Source organism: Coregonus clupeaformis, unplaced genomic scaffold, assembly GCF_020615455.1.
Source record: "Coregonus clupeaformis isolate EN_2021a unplaced genomic scaffold, ASM2061545v1 scaf0126, whole genome shotgun sequence".
Lineage (NCBI taxonomy): Eukaryota > Metazoa > Chordata > Actinopteri > Salmoniformes > Salmonidae > Coregonus > Coregonus clupeaformis.
In genome coordinates this window covers 163,400-188,477 of record NW_025533581.1, presented here as the reverse complement: position 1 = coordinate 188,477, position 25,078 = coordinate 163,400, and the positions used below count along the sequence as shown (strand labels likewise).

Here is a 25,078-nt window from a genome sequence, read left to right as displayed (position 1 = left end):
TCGTCTATGTAAATCTCCATAGCTTTCTTCTCCTCCTGAGACAGAGGATACACATGGCTCCGTGGGAGCGCAGCTCCTGCCTGGAGGTCTATCGCACAATCTCCCTGCCTATGGGGTGGCAACCGCGTCGCCCTCGCCTTACTAAACGCAATAGCCAAATCCCCATACTCAGGGGGAACGTGCAATGCGGGCACCTGGTTTGGACTCTCCACCGAGGTAGCCCCTACGGAAACGCCCAAACATCTACCCACACACTGAGCAGACCACTCCATCAGAGCCCTCTCCTGCCACGAAATAGCTGGGTTATGGGTACTCAACCAGGGCATGCCCAGCACCACCGGATACGCAGGAGAGTCAATCAGGAACAGCTGAATCATCTCCTGATGACCCCCCTGCGCACACATCCTAAGTGGCGCCGTGACCTCCCTGATTAAGCCCGTACCCAACGGACGGCTATCTAGGGCATGAACGGGGAAAGGAACATCAACAGGAATAAGGGGAATCCCTAACGCTAAACAAAACTTCTTATCAATAAAATTCCCAGCCGCGCCTGAATCTACCAGCGCCTTATGCTGGGAATGAGGTGCTACCTGTGGAAAACGCACAGGCATACAAAAATGGGCAACAGTGAGCTCTGGGTGAGTGGGGCGCCTACTCACCTGGAGGGAATCCCCAGTGCGGAACCTGTCGTCATCTCCCCTAGGAGGCCATCCCCAGCACCTAGCCGCGGTGTGTCCTCCCCGACCACAGTTGGTGCAGTGGATGGACCCCCTAGCCTGCCGACTCCTCCTCTCTCTAGCGCCAGCGCCCCCGAGCTCCATGGGACATGGCTCGGAGGTGCTGGAGGGTGAAATGGACGGACCCTCCGCAGGACGTCCACGGGTAGCCAGCAGGTTATCCAGCCTGATGGACATGTCGACCAGCTGGTCGAAAGAGAGGCTGGTGTCCCTACAAGCCAGCTCCCGACGGACGTCCTCTCGTAGGCTACATCTGTATAGATCGATGAGGGCCCGATCATTCCACCCCTGCATCTGCCGCTAGAGCACGGAATTCGAGCGCGAATTCCTGGGCACTCCTCCTCCCCTGCCGGAGGAAGACCAGACGCTCCCCGCCGCTCCGGGGATGGTCAAACACCGCCCTGAAGCGGCGGGAGAACTCGTCGTAGGTAATAGTCGCGGCGTCGATCTTCCTCCACTCCGCGTTGGCCCATTCCAACGCCTTCCCGGCCAGGCAGGAGATCAGGGCGGACACGCTCTCATGCCCCGAAGGTGCCGGGTGCACGGTGGCCAGGTATAGCTCCACCTGGAGGAGGAATCCCTGACACCCAGCCGCGGTTCCGTCGTAGGCCCTCGGGAGAGAGAGTCGGACTCCTCGAGGTTCCGGCACTGGAATGGGTGGACTGGCCGATGGTGCTGGCAGGGAGGGAGGCGGTGGAGGCGTACCCCAGCCTCGGAGGGTGGTGATCACCTCCTGCAGGGCGGTCCCCATCTGCAGGATTTGGTCCTGTTGTTCCCGAACCTGGGCCTCCAGTCTCGTCTGTCCTGCTTCGGCTCCTGCTGATTCCATGGTAGGTGTGTAATTCTGTCAGGGCGTGCTGTAGGTGTAGTGGTGGAATCAAACGCAGGACTCAGAACGATAATCCAAAGACTTGTATTAAAGCCAAAACCAAGGCAAAAGGCAACTGGCCCGGCAGGCGAAAAATACGCACGAAGGCGAAATAGAAAACAGCGCACAAACAGGTGCGAAAATACTCCAGCGCAGTGGAGAGAAGCTCAACCGAGCGAAACACACGACTGACGAAAATCAATTACACACAACACTAGACAAACACAACGAGAAACTTATAGGACACTAATTACGCCCAAACTAGAAACAGGTGTGAAAACAAACAGACAAAAGCAAACGAACATGAAACATACAACGGTGGCAGCTAGAATTCCGGAGACGACGAACGCCGAAGCCTGCCCGAACAAGGGAGAGAGGCAGCCTCGGCCGAAACCGTGACATAGACAATGTAGGGAAGGGGGTAATAATGGTAGACAATGTAGGGAAGTGAGGTAATAATGGTAGACAATGTAGGGAAGTGGGGTAATAATGGTAGACAATGTAGGGAAGAGGGGTAATAATGGTAGACAATGTAGGGAAGTGAGGTAATAATGGTAGACAATGTAGGGAAGAGGGGTAATAATGGTAGACAATGTAGGGAAGAGGGGTAATAATGGTAGACAATGTAGGGAAGTGAGGTAATAATGGTAGACAATGTAGGGAAGAGGGGTAATAATGGTAGACAATGTAGGGAAGAGGGGTAATAATGGTAGACAATGTAGGGAAGTGAGGTAATAATGGTAGACAATGTAGGGAAGTGAGGTAATAATGGCATTGACAACAGTAGGGAAGTGAGGTAATAATGGCATTGACAACAGTAGGGAAATGAGGTAATAATGGTATTGACAACAGTAGGGAAGGGAGGTAATAATGGCATTGACAACAGTAGGGAAGTTAGGTAATAATGGCATTGACAACAGTAGGGAAGTGAGGTAATAATGGCATTGACAACAGTAGGGAAGTGAGGTAATGATGACATTGACAACAGTAGGGAACAATACTGAAAAAGGGGAACAATGGGGAATAGAGGGAAACATCAACAACAAAAATGTGAATTGTGATTATTGATGATTATTGGCATTTCTATGGAGTATGGACTGATGGACAGACATGGACACACACACTATTTGCTTATTGATGAGCATTCCTACTGGCTGGGGCTCATCAGAGCCAAGGCCAGATCGAGCACAGCACCTGGCTTTGGTGTCCATGTTGTTATGCCTGGAGCGCTCTTCTTGATCAGGGCATTGAGCTCCTCCGCGTTATTTTTCATGTTAGTGTCCTTAATGTACCTGTCAGTTAATGTATGTCAGTTGTCAATGTCAAGTTGTGATGTGTCTTATGTTGAGTGACTGCAATTGAAGTGATAAGAGGGGTCAAAACCTAACCTGAACATAGAAGGGAATTTGTACACAAAATAGTACATGTTTTGTAATACAGATGGGATAGCCAGATTTTATAACTGTGTTGTTTTGTTTGTTCTCTTTTGAGGATATATTACAGTAATGTGAGAATAAACACATGGAAATAACAGCACGGAGAGAAATAGAAAATGAAACCTATTGTGCTCATTATTCCTATATGGTAATGTTCTCCCATCTCAATGGGGATACCTGTCCGAGGGGTGTGCTTCGACAAAGTAACCCGCAAACGGGCAGTAGATCTTTGGCTGCAAGGACTTTATCAGCTGGGCCTTATAGTTCATGAGCTTCTTCCTTTCATTCTTGATGAAATCGGCTTTCCAGCTCTCTGCAGGGAGAACGCAACACTAGTCAGTGAGTGAATCTCAGTTGTATTTAGTTGATTCCTCGCTTCCTCTACCCTTGTCTCCTCCTCAAAATTCATTGGAGGAGAACATCTGAGGGAAGGAACCTCAGATCTGCTCCAATGTGCTTTGAGGAGGAGACAAGGAGATGAGGAGAGAGGAAATACAATTGAGATTCACTCCATGTGTAGGCAATAAGAAGGAAAACCCATTTCTCTGTTATTTTACTGGCTGTACACTTGGACGCTGTATACCTGCCCAACTCACCTGTGGATTGTCCTCCACTGAAGGTCATGGGGAAGCCAGACGCACTCATCATCAGGTCCACATTGTGGGGCAGCCGGCCGTAGTTTGGCCTGGTGCAGTCCACCATGTTGAGGATCATATGACCTGGGTGGGAAAACCAGGATCAGATGCACCCGTCAAATGACGTCAATGAGATAAGGTTGAGATAAGGTTCTAACTTGCACCTCAATATTATTTGTATGCTTTTTATTACTGAATTGACAATGACCTGAATCAAACAGGAAGAGCATTTTCAATAAAATAATTTGGCTTAATTGGAATCTATATTTTTATCAATTTATAATCTGTAGGTCGATAAAGTGTGACAAAAGTCAGAATGTGTGACCTGCTTGTGTTTGTATACTGAGTATACAAAACATTAGGAACACCTGCTCTTTCCATTACATAGACTGACCAGGTGAATCCAGGTGAAAGCTATGATCTCTTATTGATGTCACTTGTTAAATCCACTTCAATCAGTGTAGATGAAGGGGAGGAGACAGGTTAAAGAAGGATTTTTAAGCCTTGAGACAATTGAGACATGGATTGTGTATGTGTGCCGTTCAGAGTGTGAATGGGCAAGACAAAATATTTAAGTGCCTTTGAAGGGGGTATGGTAGTAGGTGCCAGGCGCACCGGTTTCAGTGTGTCAAGAACTGCAGCACTGCTGGGTTTTTCATGTACTCAAATGGTTCCCGTGTGCATGAAAAATGGTTCACCACCCAAAAGACATCAATCCAACTTGACACAACTGTGTGAAGTATTGGAGTCAACATGGGCCAGCATCCCTGTGGAACGCTTTCGATACCTTGTAGAGTCCATGCCAATAGAGTCCAATTGAGGTTGTTATGATGGCAAAAAGGGGGTTCAACTGAATATTAGCAAGGTGTTCCTAATGTTTCGTACACTCAGTGTATATACCACTTAGCAGACTCTTTCATCAAAAGGACTTCCAGTGACTGCAGGAATTGAACCCACGACTCTTTGCTAAGCTAGCGCCATATGCTTTTACAAATGACATGATGAGTACCTTTATATTCAACAATGATACAGGTGTCCATTTCGGGGTGCACTTCATCCTTCAGAATCATGAATCTGAGGTGCTCATCAATCTGATGGAGATAACAACAGGAGAATGCATTAAAGGAGAGCCTTTTGACAGGGGTTCCTGCATGCTATCGTATAAACTGTTCATTCAGAGTGAGCTGTTTGGGCTTACATATTGCCAAACGCCAAAGAGAACCACGTTGATATTTGTCAGCTGCACCTGTCTTTTCTCCAGCATTATTTTATTTATTTATTTTTTATTTTTGGTCATTTAGCAGACGCTCTTATCCAGAGCGACTTACAGGAGCAATTAGGGTTAAGTGCCTTGCTCAAGGGCACATCGACAGATTTTTCACCTAGTCGGCTCGGGGATTAGAACCAGCGACCTTTCATCCTGTAACATGGTTTAAACGAGGACAGCATAAACCCACAAAGGTGACATTAGATTTGTTTTATGGTTGTAAAACCATGTCAATATGTAACATATACAGTACCAGTCAAAAGTTTGGACACACCTACTCATTCAAGGGTTTTTCTTTATTTGTACTATTTTCTACATTGTAGAATAATAGTGAAGACATCAAAACTATGAAATAACACATGGAATCATGAAGTAACCATCTATATTTTTCATAGCTGTCTATTTACCACCACAAACCAATGCTGGCATTAAGATTGCACTGAATGAGCTGTATAAGGCCATAAATCAACAGGAAAACGCTCATCCAGATGCAGCGCTCCTAGTGGCCGGGGACTTTAATGCAGGGAAACTTAAATCCGTTCTACCTAATTTCTACCAGCATGTTAAATGTGCAACCAGAGGAAAAAAACCTCTAGACCACCTTTACTCCACACACAGAGACGCATACAAAGCTCTCCCTCGCCCTCCATTTGGCAAATCTGACCATAACTCTATCCTCCTGATTCCTGCTTATAAGCAAAAACTAAAGCAGGAAGCACCAGTGACTCGGTTAATAAAAAAGTGTTCAGATGACAGATGCTAAGCTACAGGACTGTTTTGCTAGCACAGACTGGAACATGTTCCGGGATTCTTCAGATAGCATTGAGGAGTACACCACATCAGTCACTGGCTTCATCAATAAGTGCATCGATGATGTCGTCCCCACAGTGACCGTACGTACATACCCCAACCAGAAGCCATGGATTACAGGAAACATCCGCACTGAGCTAAAGGGTAGAGCTGCCGCTTTCAAGGAGCGGGACTCTAACCCGGACGCTTATGAGAAATCCCGCTATGCCCTCCGACGAACCATCAAACAGGCAAAGAGTCAATACAGGACTAAGATTGAATCATACTACACTGGCTCTGATGCTCGTTGGATGTGGCAGGGCTTGAAAACTATTACAGACTACAAAGGGAAGCACAGCCACGAGCTGCCCAGTGACACAAGACTTCCAGATGAGCTAAACCACTTCTATGCTCGCTTCGAGGCAAGCAACACTGAAGCATGCATGAGAGCACCAGCTGTTCCGGATGACTATGTGATCACGCTCTCCGTAGCCGATGTGAGTAAGACTTTTAAGCAGGTCAACATTCACAAGGCCGCAGGGCCAGACGGATTACCAGGACGTGTACTCCGAGCATGTGCTGACCAACTGGCAAGTGTCTTCACTGACATTTTCAACATGTCCCTGACTGAGTCTGTAATACCAACATGTTTCAAGCAGACCACCATAGTCCCCGTGCCCAAGGACTCTAAGATAACCTGCCTAAATGACTACCGACCCGTAGCACTGACGTCTGTAGCCATGAAGTGCTTTGAAAGGCTGGTCATGGCTCACATCAACAGCATTATCCCAGAAACCCTAGACCCACTCCAATTTGCATACCGCCCCAACAGATCCACAGATGATGCAATCTCTATTGCACTCCACACTGCCCTTTCCCACCTGGACAAGAGGAACACCTACGTGAGAATGCTATTCATTGACTACAGCTCAGCATTCAACACCATAGTGCCCTCAAAGCTCATCACTAAGCTAAGGATCCTGGGACTAAACACCTCCCTCTGCAACTGGATCCTGGACTTCCTGACAGGCCGCCCCCAAGTGGTAAGGGTAGGTAACAACACATCTGCCACACTGATCCTCAACACGGGGGCCCATCAGGGATGCGTGCTCAGTCCCCTCCTGTACTCCCTGTTCACCCATGACTGCATGGCCAGGCACGACTCCAACACCATCATTAAGTTTGCCGACGACACAACAGTGGTAGGCCTGATCACCGACAACGATGAGACAGCCTATAGGGAGGAGGTCAGAGACCTGGCCGTGTGGTGCCAGGACAACAACCTCTCCCTCAACGTGACCAAGACAAAGGAGATGATTGTGGACTACAGGAAAAAAAAGAGGACTGAGCACGCCCCCCATTCTCATCGACGGGGCTGTAGTGGAACAGGTTGAGAGCTTCAAGTTCCTTGGTGTCCACATCACCAACGAACTATCATGGTCCAAACACACCAAGACAGTCGTGAAGAGGGCACGACAAAGCCTATTCCCCCTCAGGAGACTGAAAAGATTTGGCATGGGTCCTCAGATCCCCAAAAAATTCTACAGCTGCACCATCGAGAGCATCCTGACTGGTTGCATCACCGCCTGGTATGGCAACTGCTTGGCCTCCGACCGCAAGGCACTACAGAGGGTAGTGCGTACGGCCCAGTACATCACTGGGGCCAAGCTTCCTGCCATCCAGGACCTCTATACCAGGCGGTGTCAGAGGAAAGCCCTCAAAATTGTCAAAGACTCCAGCCACCCTAGTCATAGACTGTTCTGTCTGCTACCGCACGGCAAGCGGTACCGGTGTGCCAAGTCTAGGTCCAAAAGACTTCTCAACAGCTTCTACCCCCAAGCCATAAGACTCCTGAACAGCTAATCATGGCTACCCGGACTATTTGCACTGCCCCGCCACCCCATCCTTTTACGCTGCTGCTACTCTGTTAATTATTTATGCATAGTCACTTTAACTCTGCCCACATGTACATATTACTTCAACTACCTCCACTAGCCAGTGCCCCCGCACATTGACTCTGGACCGGTACCCCCCTGTATATATAGCCTCCCTACTGTTATTTTATTTTACTTCTGCTCTTTTTTTCTCAACACTTTTTTTGTTGTTGTTTTATTTTTACTTTTTTGTTAAAAATAAATGCACTGTTGGTTAAGGGCTGTAAGTAAGCATTTCACTGTAATGTCTGTACCTGTTGTATTCGGCGCATGTGGCCAATAAAATTTGATTTGATATGATTTGAAGTGTTAAATAAATTAAAATACATTTTATATTTGAGATTCTTCAAAGTAGTCACCCTTTGCCTGGGCTCCTGAGAGGCGCAGTGGTCTAAGGCACTGCATCTCAGTGCTTGAGGTGTCACTACAGACCCCCTGGTTTGATTCCAGGCTGTATCACAACCGGCCGTGATTGGGAGTCCCATAGGGGGGCACACAATTTGCCCAGCGTCGTCCAGGTTTGGCCGGTGTAGGCCGTCATTGTAAATAAGAATTTGTTCTTAACTGACTTGCCTAGTTAAATAAAGGTTAAAACAAAACAACAACAAAAAGACAGCTTTGCACACTCTTGGCATTCTCTCAACCAGCTTCATGAGATAGTCACCTGAATGCATTTCAATTAACAGTTGTGCCTTGTTAATTTGTGGAATTTCTTAATGTGTTTGAGCCAATCAGTTGTGTTGTGATAAGGTAGGGTTGGTATACAGAAGATAGTCCTATTTGGTAAAAGTCCATATTATGTCAAGAACAGCTCAAATAAGCAAAGAGAAATGACAGTCCATCATTACTTTAAGACATGAAGGTCAGTCAATCTGGAAAATGTCAAGAACTTTGAAAGTGCAGTTGCAAAAACCATCAAGCGCTATGATGAAACTGGCTCTCATGAGGACTGCCACAGGAAAGGAAGACCCATAGTTACCTCTGCTACAGACGATAAGTTCATTAGAGTTAACTGCACCTCAGATTGCAGCCCAAATAAATGCTTCGCAGAGTTCAAGTAACAGATACATCTCAACATCAACTGTTCAGAGGAGACTGCGTGAATCAGGCCTTCATGGTGAAATTGCTGCAAAGAAACCACTACTAAAGGACACCAATAATAAGAAGAGACTTGCTTGGGCCAAGAAACACGAGCAATGGACATTAGACCAGAAGAAATCTGTCCTTTGGTCTGATGAGTCCAAATGTGAGATTTTTGGTTCAAACCGCCGTGTCCTTGTGAGACGCAGACTAGGTGAACGGATGATCTCCGCATGTTTGGTTCCCACCGTGAAGCATGGAGGAGGAGGTGTGATGGTGTGGGGGTGCTTTGCCAGTGACACTGTCTGTGATTTATTTAGAATTCAAGGCACACTTAACCAGCATGGCTACCACAGCATTCTGCAGGGATACGCCATCCCATCTGGTTTGCGCTTAGTAGGACTATAATTAGTTTTTCAACAGGACAATGATCCAAAACACACCTCCAAGCTGTGTAAGGCCTATTTGACCAAGAAGGAGAGTGATGGAGTGCTGCATCAGATGACCTGGCCTCCACAATCACCCAACCTCAACCCAATTGAGACTGTTTGGGATGAGTTGGACATCAGAGTGAAGGAAAAGCAGCCAACAAGTGCTCAGAATATGTGGGAACTCCTTCAAGACTGTTGGAAAAGCATTCCAGGTGAAGCTGGTTGAGATAATGCCAAGAGTGTGTAAAGCTGTCATCAAGGCAAAGGGTGGCTATTTGAAGAACCTCAAATATAAAATATATTTGGATTTGATTAACACTTGCTTACTACATGATTCCATGTGTTATTTCATAGTTTTGATATCTTCACTATTATTCTACAATGTAGAAAATAGTAAAAATAAAGAAAAACCATTGAATGAGTAGGTGTATCCAGACTTTTGACTGGTACTGTATATATACAGTTGATGTCGGAAGTTTACATACACTTAGGTTGGAGTCATTAAAACTTGTTTTTCAACTACTCCACACATTTCTTGTTAACAAACTATAGTTTTGGCAAGTCGGTTAGGACATCTACTTTGTGCATGACACAAGTCTTTTTTCCAACAATTGTTTACAGACAGATTATTTCACTTACAATTCACTGTATCACAATTCCAGTGGGTCAGAAGTTTACATACACTAAGTTGGCTGTGCCTTTAAACAGCTTGGAAAATTCCAGAAAATGATGTCATGGCTTTAGAAGCTTCTGATAGGCTAATTGAAATAATTGTAGTCAATTGGAGGTGTATCTGTGGATGTATTTCAAGGCCTACCTTCAAACTCAGTGCCTCTTTGCTTGACATCATGGGAAAATCAAAATACATCAGCCAAGACCTCAGAAAAAAATTGTAGACCTCCACAAGTCTGGTTCATCCTTGGGAGCAATTTCCAAATGCCTGAAGGTACCACGTTCATCTGTACAAACAATAGTACGCAAGTATAAACACCATGGTGTCACGATCGAGGTAAGGAGTAGACCAAGGCGCAGCGTGATGAACAAACATACTTTAATTAGTTAAAGTTTAAACATGAATACAAAACAAGAACCGACTCGTGACGTCCACGGTATCAATGACCGAAACACGGAACAAAAACCCACAACCACAAAGGGAAAACATACAGTTTAAATATGGCTCCCAATCAGAGACAACCAGCCAACAGCTGACACTCGTTGCCTCTGATTGGGAGTCACTCAGGCAAAACATAGAAATCAACACAACAGAATTACCAACATAGAAATACACACATAGAATGAACACACCCTGGCTCAACATAATGAGTCCCAGAGCCAGGGTGTGACAGTACCCCCCCCTAAAGGCGCGGACTGCGACCGCGCCTCAACTAAACAAAACAGTGGAGGGCTGGGCGGGCATACCTCCTCGGCGGCGGTTCTGGCTCCGGCCTTGACCACCACCCTCCAATACACCCCCCATAGCGCCCCTGGTCCAGTCTGGCCCCGCCGGCTGGAGCCGAACTGGACTTAGCAGGAGCGGTTAGCTTCAGCTCCATAGTGGAGCAGTTGACCGGTACCTTACCAGGCACCGGTGACCTAGGCACGGGTTGTGCTGGACTGACGACGCGCACCCCTGGCTTGGTGCGTGGAGGAGGAACGGGCCTTACCAGGCTGACGACGCGCACCCCTGGCTTGGTGCTTGGAGGAGGGACGGGCCTTACCAGGCTGACGACTCGCACCCCTGGCTTGGTGCGTGGAGGAGGGACGGGCCTTACCAGGCTGACGACTCGCACCCCTGGCTTGGTGCGAGTGGCAGGAACAGGCCGGGCCGGGCTGGCGACGCGCACCGTAGACTTGGTGCGCACCGTAGACTTGGTGCTTTGTGACCATCACAAAGCCCTGACCTCAATCCTATAAAAAATGTGTGGGCAGAACTGAAAAAACGTGTGCGAGCAAGGAGGCCTACAAACCTGATTCAGTCACACCAGCTCTGTCAGGAGGAATGGGCCAAAATTCACCCAACTTATTGTGGGAAGCTTGTGGAAGGCTACCTGAAACGTTTGACCCAAGTTAAACAATTTAAAGGCAATGCTACCAAATACTAATTGAGTGTATGTAAACTTCTGACCCACTGGGAATGTGATGAAATAAATAAAAGCTGAAATAAATAATTATTTCTACTATTATTCTGAAATTTCACATTCTTAAAATAAAGTGGTGATCCTAACTGACCTAAGACAGGGAATTTTTTACTGTATTTGGCTAAGGTGTATGTAAACTTCCAACTTCAGATAACCATTTACATCATTTAGCAGACACTCTTATCCAGAGCGACTTACAGGAGCAATAAGGGTTAAGTGCTTTGCTCAAGGGCACATTGACAGATTTTTCACCTAGTCAGCTCGGGGATTGGAACCAGTGACCTTTCAGTTACTGGCACAACGCTCTTTACCACTAAGCTACCTGGCGCCCTTACCAAACGAGGACAGCATAACCCCACAAAGGTGACATCCTCATTTGTTTTATGGTTGTAAAACCATGTTAATATGTAACATATATATAGTTAACTCTTACCAGAACACTGGCCTTGATGTGTCGCCAACATAAATGGGAACATCGGGTCTCGTTGCAGAAAGAGATTTGACAGTTTTTCTCGATTGTTTACACACATTTTCTGAAAGCATGCCTCATATTCTCAGAACTCTACACACAAATCAAAAAACACACACACAATGGGCAAAACCCCTCAATTCTCCAGCAAAATGAAACTTTACATTCAAAACAATGTTATTTCTTATCAAAATTGTATTTTGTTTTCAAATGACACACACAAACCATCATATGAATAGTCATTTATAAGAACCAGTTGAACACTGATGTGCTCAATGTAAAACACTATGATAAATGGAAAACACTTCTTCTCCATTCATCATAATGACTTAGGCCTTTTTTTGGTTCAGTGTTGCCATTACTACAGACAGTACATTCATAAGTGTGTTGTAAAATATTTGAGAATATTGTTTTTATACTCAGAACACACAAATACACGGTAACAAATATATTTCATTTTTCCCACAAAAACAATGTACACAGTGTACATCCCATTCCCAACCAACACAAAGTTGCACATACAGTGGTCTACATACAAAACAGAAGCATTTAATGTATACAGTTACAGTAAAAAAATAAAAATAAAAATAAACTATGCTGCATCCTCTCTTCTGTTGCGGTCTGGCCACAGCACCTCATCCACATCACAAGCAATGTTTTCCCTGGCCAAGCAGCGGGGGAAATATCGCCTAGCATGGCGATTCCAGCCATGAAAAGCATCAGCTGCTATATCTCCACATGCGTCTTCCATAGCTTGGAGAAGAGGTATACGCGTTTGTGGATTTCGGTCATACACTTTCCATCTCCAGGCAGAAAAAAATTCCTCAATAGGATTGAGGAATGGAGAATATGGAGGGAGATAAACAACTAAAAAGCGTGGGTGGGCAGTGAACCAGTTACGAACCACAGCAGCCCTGTGGAAACTTACGTTGTCCCAAATGACAACGTACCTGAGCTGCTCTGGGCCATCTACCTGATCTGGTGGAATGAGTGTGTTGTGTAGGGTGTCCAGGAATGTGATCAGATGGACGGTGTTGTAGGGGCCAAGGGTAGCATGGTGATGGATGACGCCGTGGTGGGTAATCGCTGCACACATTGTGATGTTCCCTCCGTGCTGGCCAGGGACTTGAACAATGGCACGCTGGCCGATGATATTCCTTCCCCTCTTTCGTCTTTTTGTGAGGTTGAATCCAACCTCATCAATGAAGATGAACTGGTGCTCCACTGCAGCCACCTCTAGCTCAAGGACTCTCTGAAACACACATGACAATATCAGAAATAGACATGGAGTGGTCACTATTGTGAAGCACAATCATTATGATTACAATACTGAAATATGTATAATTTATACAGTGTTGAGAGTATGCATCAATTGTGGGATTGTATAGGACTCAATTGCACATAGTTATATAGCAATTCTTTGACTCTTTCTGATTTGCGTTCAAATGGCACCCTGTAGACCTGCTTCATCCTGAGATTATTTCTGCGCAAGACACGGTCCAGTGTTGATAAGCTTACCCTATCAATATTTTGAAATATCTCATTGTTTTCTATTATTTTCCTTTGTATTTGCCATAATGTTATGGCGTTATTTTCTAGGACCATGTTCATGATTTCAGTTTCCTGTTCAGGAGACAGAACACGTTCCCGACCACCTTGTGTTGGTAATCTTTCAGTTCTGCCAAACAAATAGTAAAATGCTGTAAATACAAAGTAGAAATACATTTCCCAAATACTTGAAACATACTTTATTTTTTACAGTCCTACAGAACAGTCCACAGGCAATACTGTACTAACTGTACTCATTGAGTACTATATTGATATGCAGTACTGCAATTTTCTAGTGAGAGTAGATTTCTTACCTATTCTCATTTCGGAATGTCCGGATTATGGATGCTACAGTGTACCTGCTCAAATTTGGCTGTACTCTTTGCCCAGCCTCCCTCATTGTTAGACCATGGTTGACCACATGATCAACCAAAGTGGCTCGGATCTCATCAGAGATTACGGTCCTTGGCCTTCCTCGTCCTTGTCCTCCCCGTCCTCCTCCTCTTACTCTCACTCCTCTGGCTCTGCCTCTGTTTCCAATGTTGGCATCCATTGCTCCAAAACAGAAGAGCTCACCTGTTGCCCTTTTATGCTAAAGCTCTGATTGCTAATTGTAAAACTGTGTGACGGGTGTTTGCCCATGTGATGAGTCAGTGTGCATATTTGAATGGCAGTGTGTTCATTGTGAAAACAAGAGATTTTCTACATGAAAATTGTGCCAAATGCAAAGATTTGTGTGTAGTGTTTTGAAAAAAGTGTGTTGTAGAACTGCAATTTTAGTGTAAAGCAGGAATTGTGCTTGTAGTTTAGCAGAATTGGTTCAGGGGGTTGGTGCATGAGTTACATGTTGTGGTCATTGTGTCTCAAGTACCAGTATTTGTGTGTAAACAATTGAGAAAAACTGTAAGGTTGGGTAGCTGAAAATACATTTTTCAGCAATTATCTTAAAACTTCCTGCCTTCTGTGTGCTCATCCTCATGAAATTTCTGTTTACTTCCGGAATTGAAACTAGAGTCCCATATACACGAAGTACTTAAAGGCTTAATATAGCTTACATAAATGCTTCACATATCATCTATAAACCTATCTCATACTCTAAAAATGGTGTATAAAAATACATAGTGTATACACCATTTATAGAGTATGACATACGCTTATAGATTATAGATATAGCATTGATGTAGTGCTTATGAAGGTTTATGCATTCTATATGTTTAAAGTGGGACCGAAATGATAAATACATTGAAATCAGTGGTGGCTGGTGGGTGGAGATTTCGGAAGACGGGCTCATTGTAATGGCTGGAATAGTATGTGTTTGATGTGTTTGATACCGTTCCATCCATTCCCTTCCAGTGACGTTGAGCCTGTCCTCCTATATCAACTCATTTCATTCTCCCATACTCCATACTGGTAACATCTCTACATACCTGAGGTGGTCGGAGTGCATGTGGCTGATGTAGATGAGGTCCGCCCTGCACAGCCTCTCCATGGAGTCAGCAGGGGGCTCGTGGAGCAGCCACCAGCCCCTGGCGAAGGCCGGACCCGTCAGCCAGGGGTCGAATATCATCTTCTTCCCCCCTAGCTGGAGCTCCATGCATGCATGGGTGAGGTAGGTAACCTGGAGGAACATGAAGGTCGAGTTTGGAGCAGAGAATCCTGTCGCCCGATGTCACGCCCTGGCTCTGGGGACTATGTTATGTTGAGCCAGGGTGTGTAAGTCTATGTTTAATTTTCTATGTTGGTCTGAGTGACTCCCAATCAGAGGCAACGAGTGTCAGCTGGGTGTCTCTGATTGGGAGCCATATTTAACTGTTTGTCTTGCACTTTGTGTTTTGTGGTTTCTTGTTCCTTTTGGTTTGTGTATCAAAGGACTTCACGTTTCGTTCTTTGTTTTGATCGTGTGATCTAGTCATTAAATATAAATATGTTCACCCGCAACGCTGCGCCTTGGTCCTCTCTGTTCGACGATCGTGACAGAAGAAACCACCTTAACCAGACCAAGCAACGTGTTCAGGAGCCATCGCTGGCAGATCTCCGTGGCAACCTCGACTGGATCAAGCAGCGGGACGAGGAGAGAGGATGGACGTGGGAGGAGATGATTGCGAGTCTGGCAAGAGGGAGGAGAGACCCCCAGGAAATTTTTAGGGGGGGGCTCACGACGTCGGGCCAGCAGGTGTACGGGTTAGAGCGGTGCAAAGCGTTGGCAGAGAAGGCCGCCAGGTTAGGGGGGCCACTGGGCACAGAGGAGAGGGAAAGTGTGGAGGCACGGCGAGAGGTACTGGGGTGTGTTACCAGTCCGGTCCGGCCCGTTCCTGATCCCTGCGTGGGGCCAGTGGTGTGTGTCCCCAGTACGGTCCGGCCTGTTCCTGCCATTCCCACCAAGTCAGTGGTGCGCGTCGTCAGCCCAGCCCGGCCTGTTCCTGCCATTCCCACCAAGTCAGTGGTGCGCGTCGTCAGCCCAGCCCGGCCTGTTCCTGCCATTCCCACCAAGTCAGTGGTGTGCGTCGACAGCCCAGCCCGGCCTGTTCCTGCTCTCCGCACCAAGTCTGTGGTGCGCGTCGCCAGCCCAGTCCGGCCCATCCAAGCTTCCCGCACCAAGCCAGTGGTGTGCGTCGTCAGTCCGGCACGGCCCGTTCCTGCTCTCCGCACCAAGTCTGTGGTGCGCGTCGCCAGCCCAGTCCGGCCCATCCAAGCTTCCCCGCACCAAGCCAGTGGTGTGCGTCGTCAGCCCTGTCCGGCCCGTTCCTGCTCTCCGCACCAAGTCTGTGGTGCGCGTCGCCAGCCCGGTCCGGCCCGTCCAAGCTCCCCGCACCGGGTCAGTGGTGCGCGTCGTCAGCCCGGTCCGGCTCATTCCTGCTCCCGCACCAAGTCAGGGGTGCGCTCGTCAGCCCGGTCCGGCCCGTTCCTCCTCCACGCATCAAGCCAGGGGTGTGCATCGTCAGTCCAGCACAACCCGTGCCTGGGTCATGTCCGAGCCGGATCCGCCGCCGAGGCGGAGTGCCCACCCGGTCCCTCCCCTGTTGTGGTTGTTTGGCGCGGCCGGAGTCCGCGCCTTTGGGGGGGTACTGTCACGCCCTGGCTCTGGGGACTATGTTATGTTGAGCCAGGGTGTGTAAGTCTATGTTTAATTTTCTATGTTGGTCTGAGTGACTCCCAATCAGAGGCAACGAGTGTCAGCTGGGTGTCTCTGATTGGGAGCCATATTTAACTGTTTGTCTTGCACTTTGTGTTTTGTGGTTTCTTGTTCCTTTTGGTTTGTGTATCAAAGGACTTCACGTTTCGTTCTTTGTTTTGATCGTGTGATCTAGTCATTAAATATAAATATGTTCACCCGCAACGCTGCACCTTGGTCCTCTCTGTTCGACGATCGTGACACCCGACGTGCTATCACTTTACATTTGATCACGGCGCGGTTGACCATCAATCACATCGATATAAATTGCGTGTCGGCCATGTGGGGAAAAACTCAGAGGTGTTGGAGTTGGGACTGTCGTTTCCGTGTCTCTGGAATTTAAATGAACACATAGGAGAGATGGTCAAAAGCCATCTGTGACCACTGTTGTTGGGCACGGCTGTGATCGGAGGTCTATCCCGATTCGTCATGTAGAATCTTGGATGGAAGTTGGTGATAGCTTTCAACCTATGCCCATCTCCCCTATGTGTCCCAGGCTTAAGCGTGGCACTGCAGCCTTTCAGGTGAGAACACAGCCTCAGATCTCACATTATAAAGGCGGTGATAGTGATGGGATCAAAGATGAGTCAAAGATTTCGGTTATCATCTTAAGGCTAATATTTTATTCACTCCGGGTAATTACTAACTAGCCTTGGATCATAGCTAGTGTTTGTGTTCTTGTCACAAATTTGTGACTAAACAACATGGGAATGTGTTCCAGATTTGTTTCAACTCTGTTTTACCACCAGCCAGGTGAAGACATCTTTTTCATGACGAGATCAAGATCACAACCAGATCAAGACATATTTTTCTGACCTTAACAAAACATCCTTATACAACCAGTATACATCCGGACCATGACGTCATGTAAGATGTCATAATGTAATTGCAACCAGTTTTGCCCACTGGGGAAGGCCTCAGATCTGTCCAGCCGTGGGTGTGTGGTGTGTGTGACGCGGTGTACTCACAGTCACCTCTCACTCCTGCAGTTCCTGTGGATCCTGGGGGTCTGCCAACCAGGGGTCCCACACGATCACCTCCACGAGCTGAAGACCACCCTCGTCCGTCATCACGACGTCTGCATTAGCAAAATCAAGCCAAAGTCAAATCTCTTCCGACTAATAATCAAATTAATTAATTTGATTTGATTATCTTAATGTACATATAGACATATTAAACATCAGACTTATTATTTACACTGTGATCCTCATTCATTTTAGAAGGCCAAAGGGATGGACAGCTGAGCACTCAACCAACAGGACGCTGAACAGCTTCTACCCCCAAGTCATAAGACTGCTAAATAGTTAGTTAGCCAATAGCTACCTGTACTATCTGCATTGACCCTTTTGGCACTAACTCTTTTGACTCATCACATACGCTGCTGTTACTGTTTGTTATCTATCCTGTTGCCTAGTCACTTTATCCCTACATATACTGTATGTACATATCTACCTCAACTACCTCATACTCCTGCACATCGACTCGGTACTGGTACGGCGTGTATATAGCCAAGTTATCGTTACTCATTGTGTATTGATTCCTTGTGTTATTATTTCTATTTTTTCTCTCTGCATTGTTGGGAAAGGCCTGTAAGTACGCATTTCACTGTTAGTCTACACATGTTGTTTACCAAGCATTTGACACATACCATTTGATTTGATTTGATTATCAGTATCACACAATGTGTACAAATATACACAATTGTCAGAGAACACAAAACATCAGACATTACCTGTTAGTATGACCTAAAATGGCAAATAGACTAATTCAAAAGCCATTCAATAGCCTTTCAGGTTCAAAAAACGGACACTTGTGGCTGCTTCACGTGATGTATTGTTGTCTCTACCTTCTTGCCCTTTGTGCTGTTGTCTGTGCCCAATAATGGTTGTACCATGTTTTGTGCTGCTACCATGTTGTGCTGCTGCCATGTTGTGTTGCTACCGTGTTGTTGTCATGTGTTGCTGCCATGTTGTGTTGTTGACTTAGGTCTCTCTTTATGTAGTGTTGTGGTGTCTCTCTTGTCGTGATGTGTGTTTTGTCCTATATTTTTATTTTAAATCCCAGCCCCCCGTCCCCGCAGGAGGCCTTTTGGTAGGCCGTCATTGTAAATAAGAATTTGTTCTTAACTGACTTGCCTAGTTAAATAAAAAAATTAATAAAAAAACTAAAGAAAATAGCAGTTCAATTTACCCAGCTCCATCCTGTGTGAAGCTGTCGGGAGGGTTCACATACTGCATAGTTGAGACGTTCAGCTTCCAGTAGTGTTTGATACATCGGACCGTCCTGTATCAGAAAAACCTTTCAGTCCCATTGAATAGATATGTTATATCTAAGCCTCTGTATTTTACAACTTGATGTTAGATGGTTCCTCTGCCTGAAAGTAGTCTATGGGCCAGGAGAAACTGTAATCCATGGTTTGGTATTCTCTAAACAGCCACTACAAACTTCAGCTATCTTAAGTTGTAGAATCCTGAACTTCCCCTTTAAGTCTACTTACCTTCCATCTAAGTCCTCAATGTCTTTGATGAACAGGCCTCCTTGGTGTTTGCATTGGTTCTTGCAGGCCTTCAGCTCTCCATTTTCTTTGTATATGATATAGCACTTCCCATCATCTGGGCTCTTCTTAAAGTTGATGTCATCTTTGAGCGAGCGCACCGCCTCAGAGTCCAGGGACAGCACTGTCTTTGAAGACTGGGCTGTCATTTGAGTGGTTGAATTGAAGTGCTGATGAGAAAAGCAGGGGAGTATAAGTGGATCGCAAGAGGAATTTACAGGTGAACAAAAGAGAAGAGCAGTCGCAAATAAAGTCAATCAAAAATCTATCCAGTTTATTACAAGTTGCAACAGGGCGATACTTCCAGCACAGAAGCAGAGAAAATGTCTAACTGACCTTATATCCTAATCAGCAGACAACTGTTCTTTAAAAATCAGCCCCAGAGGCCTTTGGAAAGTCAAAACAAAAAGTAAGTGACTTTGCCACCGGCTACAGAATCACAGTGTTCAGACAATACAATAATAATCAGTGTGTCCTCGGTCCTTGTATCTCCAGTCTGGCGTCAATCACTTTCAACAGATATGAGTTTAATCCATAACATACAGCATCGAGTCTAGTGGCCATCAACCCAAGTGTTACAAACAAAACACTGGAAATCGTGTATTACAGAAAGGAGAAATATATGAATATGCGGTAACACTTTACTTGACACCCAGCGTCATAACACGTTCTGACACGGTCATAACCATGTCATAATATGTCATAACAGCTGACATAACTTGTCAGAACCTGTCATAATATGCTCATAACACTGTTACATATATTTAGACCTGTTGTATCATATATTGCATTATTTTATGGCTGGTTATGACACCTACATAAGAGTGTCAAAACCCACAAAACCTACCACACAACGCAAAACATTCCATTACACCATAGCCTATTTGTCAACAGTATGTTTATGTTATATAATGTTTTCTGAAACTGACCATATTCAATTATCATTATAATTGCGCACACATTGATGTCAGACATGAACTTACCCCAATGCTCTGTTGCTGATGACAGGGATGAATGCAGGAGCAGATTTCAGGAGCAAGACACCCTCTTTTTGACTGATGACTGACATAAGGGCATGTATGTGATCGGCCTATCTGGCTTTAATGATTATGATGGTCATACTTTTTTATGACAGTGTTATTTAAAATATGAGAGAGAGAGAGAGAGAGAGAGAGAGAGAGAGAGAGAGAGAGAGAGAGAGAGAGAGAGAGAGAGAGAGAGAGAGAGAGAGAGAGAGAGAGAGAGAGAGAGAGAGAGAGAGAGAGACCTGAACCTACATTTTAGACAATAGCACAGGTTCAAAGAACGAGACAGTATATCGGTATATTTACATGTTCATGATTAGTTCAAATGATTAATATCTAAATTCAAACAAATGTCAGTTCCTCATACAGTACTGTGACACTTTGGGAACTAAATATTATATAGCAATGTATGGAATTATCATTTATATTTTAAATACTTATTTTATGTGTGTATATTTAAGTATTATGTGGCCAAAATCCGCTACCTCTTTTAACATTTCCTACAAATAGCCTACCATCTGAAAACTATTTTCAAATATTGTTTCCAAACACATTCTTGTTACAGGAGGGGGTCGCAGTTCCGGAGCGACCCACTAGTTGTTATCCTCCGACAACCTTAGGCACCTCCTTACTCACAGACTGGACTAATCATTATCCTATTGGTGTCACCTGTGTCTACCTGTTCACCTGTGTATTTATGCCCTCACTTCCCTGTGTTCCCTTGCTCAGTTTTCTCTGCTAGTTTCTCTATGCTCAGCAGTACTAATCAGTGTCTGATCACTAGAAGTATGTACAGGTACTCGAGAAGTGTTCTCCCTGTTTCTTTATTATTTCAGAGGTAGTTAATCTTTCGTATTTTGGCTGTCAGACTGTTTTTGGAGACTTAAGTCTGTTGTTTTGTATCCTGCTTAGGGACCACCAGAAAAGATCCTTGTTTCACCATCTCTGCCTACTGCCTACTGTCTATCCTGCACCACACCTTGGTCACACCTCACACCAACCCTTACATTCTTCCAAATACCCTAGGAACAAACAGACGTTGTGTTCAAATGCATAAAGTATTTAAATATTTTATTTGAATATTTTCAAATGCAGACAAATACCTTCCAAGTGTATTTCCAAATACATTCCAATATTCAACTACTTGTATTTTCAAGTAAATACTCACTTCGAAAGGTCTTTGAAAGTTATTGAAATACACAAAATTTGAACCTGGGTCTGATTTGGAGACAATTTTTTGGTTTTAAGAGCAATCAATCATATTTCAGCTCATATGACTGAAATTCATCCAAAGTTAACTTGTAAAACTCGTCATGAAATGCAACTAACAGTTTCAGCAAACTCTTTCTATCAGGGCTTGACAGATAAAAACAATGTAGAGTTGAAGATTATATTTGGTATGGTCAGTGATATCCGGTATCCTTGGGACGTCCCTACCCTAAACATAACCTGAACTTCAATGGGGTAGGGAAGTCCCAAGGATCCCGGATAACACTATTTGGTGTACAGCACACCGATACAGACAGAAAGTGGTTGATATGATACAAGGCCAGATCAGTAAAGCAAAAAATAATCTGTTAATTTATTTTTTGTTCTTATCCGTGTTTTTCAGTCAAATTTTTTTTTATTCATCTTTTGAACTCTCATTGTAATTCAATGTAATTCTTCTGCATATTAATATTTAGAGAGTTCACAATGAGCTTAATTTATGTAAACTACCATGAGCAAAATATATTAATTAGCTAAGTGTTTTACAGTTTTTTTCCAACTGCTTACACACGTTTTCAAAACTGTCTCCTTTTTTTCAAAACTCTACACACAATTCCCAAAACTGCACACACAAAATGCAAAATGCTTCACATCTCCTTCAAAATGTAACACTGCATTCAAAATGCCATAAACACATGTCAGAATGAAGCATTTGCATCAAATGGCAAACACTTCTTTCATATTAGTATATTTTTGAATATACCATGTAAACACTGTTGTTTTAAATCTAAAGCTCTTTGGTCTTCCATAGGCTTCTATCTACATTTCAATACAATGTTCTACAGTGAAAGTAATCTGCTGAGAGGGGTAACAAGTACACTGTAAACACCAATGCAATGTAGAAACAGAAAATATTTATTAGGCCAAATATTACTGTTGTATACAGTAGCATACAACAAAACCATAAACATATGTAAACCTAAAGTATATTCTTTAGAATACAGTAAAGAACACAATTGTGTGTGTGGGGTCCCGGGGGGGGGCAGTCCAGGAATTGGTAGGGGTAGGGGGCAGTCACCAGTGCTAAGCTACGCTTCATCTCTTCTCCGGGCTGGGTCTGGCCACAATACTTCGTCCACAATATATTGCCAAACATCGAGGGAAGTATCTCCTAGCATGGCGAATTACATGGGCATCCATCTCCAATACTCTCTGTAACAGACAAAAGGATATACAGATGAGTAAATATGGTATGTCTGAAGTACTGGAAGTAGTGTTGCATACATACCTCTACAAAGTCATGTCGCAGATTCTTGACTCTGTCAGAGTTTCTCTCAAATGGCACCTTGTAAAATTGTTTCATCGTCACTTGGTGTCGTTGGAGGATGCGTTGTATGGTCGACAGGCTTACAGCATTGATGTTGTTAAATATGGTGTCATTATTCAAGATATGCTCTCTTATCTCTCGAATCCTAATTGCATTGTTGGCCAAAACCATATTTATAATTGCAGTCTCTTGTACATCTGTAAACAAGCGTCCTCGTCCTCCATGATGTCTTTGCCTTTCCACTCTGTACAGAATTCAAACACAGTATGTGTTCAGCATAGGAACTGTAAACAATGTACAAAAAAATGTAGTACAGTATGATAACCAACCTCATTCATTCAATGCAGTGCAGTAAATGGATGGCTTAGAGTTGCAAATGTTTATGCAATACTATTCAGTCATACGTATTTTACAGTATATTACTGTAATGCTAAAATAGTAATTAGATAGTTGCATACCTGTTCTCATTTCTGAAGGTTCGAATTATGGACGCCACTGTAAATCGACTCAAGTTGGGCTGGACTCTCAGTCCAGCCTCTCTCATGGTCAAACCGTGGTTGATCACATGATCAACAAGTGTTGCCCTAATCTCATCAGAGATGGCTCTCCTTCCTTCTCTTCTTTGCTCTCGTCCTCTTCTTCCTCTTCCTCTTCCTCTTACTCCTCCTCCTCCTCTTCCAACTCTTCGTCTTTGAATTTGTCCTCATTGTTGTCCCCTGCCTCTCCCTCCTACTCCTCTTGCTCTCTGTCCATTGTTGGCATCCATTGTTCAAAACAGGTAATCTGACCTTTGACCTATTTATAGGCCTATACTACAGTAAAGCAGTGATTGGTTAGTGATCAGTTAAGCAATTAGTGTTTGCACATGTGAGGAGTTTGTGTGTGACCTGGTGAACAAGTGTATCATTTTGATTGGTTGTGTTTGGAAAAGGAAAGCAAGTCACTTCCTGTTAGATTTTTGTGTTTTAGGTAGAGAATTGTGTGTAGTGTTTTGAAAAAAGTGTTTTATGCAATTGAGCAATTGAGTCAAAGGCTGAGAAATAGCTTAGTTTTGGAGATTTGGTGTGTAGTTTTGCACTTTTAGTGAGAGGTTTCAAAAATCGTGTGACATGAAAAGATTTTGTGTGTAAGCAGTTGGAAAAAACTGTAATTAATACTATTATAGTTTTTTTCAATTGCTTAAGCACGATTTTGAAAACAGGGCCCGGTTTTCAAACCCCTTCACATAATTAGCACAACACTACACCAAAGTAGCACAACACCTCAGATAATTTGCAAAATGGAACACTTTTGTCAAAACTATACAATGTCTTATAAAAACCTTATTTTGTTGTTATAACATAAACCCAACCATCATATGGTCAGATTCTGTTTGAATCAGTTAAACACTCCTGTGCTCAACCTAAAACACTTTTAGCATTTACACAGAGAAAGTGTCAAAATAAATTCACCAACACCACATGACAACAATTGTGCAGACTAATGAAAATATGTATTTATTTTCATGTACTCAAGTCAGTCAATACTGAACATTTCAACAAAACATTCATAACAAAACATTTAAGTTTTCATACAATATTACTGAACGTACCATTGTACTGTAAGCTTAAAGTAATACTGTAACATAAATTACATATCCAGTTCAGTACCGAATAAAAAAGAAAAATTACCTAAACATCTCTCCACCTAGCTGGATCTGGCCACAGGGCCTCGTCAACATCACAGGCTATATTTTCATTTGCAAGGCAACGTGGGAATAATATTTTGGAGTGACGAATCCACCCTTGTATGGATGCTGCTTCAATTTGATCACATGCATCCACCATAGCTTGAATGAGGGCCATCTGGACATAGGGCCGGAGATCATAAACCTTCCACCGCCATGCTGAGAATAACTCCTCGATGGGGTTTAGGAAGGGGGAGTATGGTGGAAGGTATTGAATTGTAAATTGTGGGTGTTGATGAAACCAGTTTTGGACAAGAGCAGAACGATGGAAAGCTGCATTGTCCCAGACGACAATGTATTGCATATAATGTATTGCATCTGGTCCCTTTGGTTTGCTGCTGTGATAATATTGTGTAATCTGTCAAAAAATGTAAGAATGAGGTCAGTGTTGTAAGGACCCAAGTTGGCATGGCGGTGGAGGACCCCATTCTGTGTAATGGCAGCACAAAGGGTAATGTTACCCCCACGTTGCCCTGGTACATAGACAATAGCCCTGTGGTCAATTATGTTTCTTCCCCTTCTTCTCACTGTTGTCAGGTTAAATCCAGCCTCATCAATGTATATAAACTCATCCGGGACTTCCTCCGCATCCATTTGCAAAACTCTCTGAAATACAGCAAAAGATCACATTGTGTAGATCAATTTACTGTAGGTCTGCTATACAGTAAAATGACATGTACAGTAAAAAGGTTATGTGTGCAGTACACAATACTACAGTCAGTGAACAAAACGT

The 25,078-nt window shown here is 44.3% G+C and overlaps 1 pseudogene; it reads right to left on the bottom strand.

Moving 5' to 3' along the window:
• LOC121548159 overlaps window positions 1-19,207 on the bottom strand; it is a 28,792-nt pseudogene extending 9,585 nt beyond the window's left edge.
• Window positions 19,208-25,078: the final 5,871 nt, after the last annotated feature.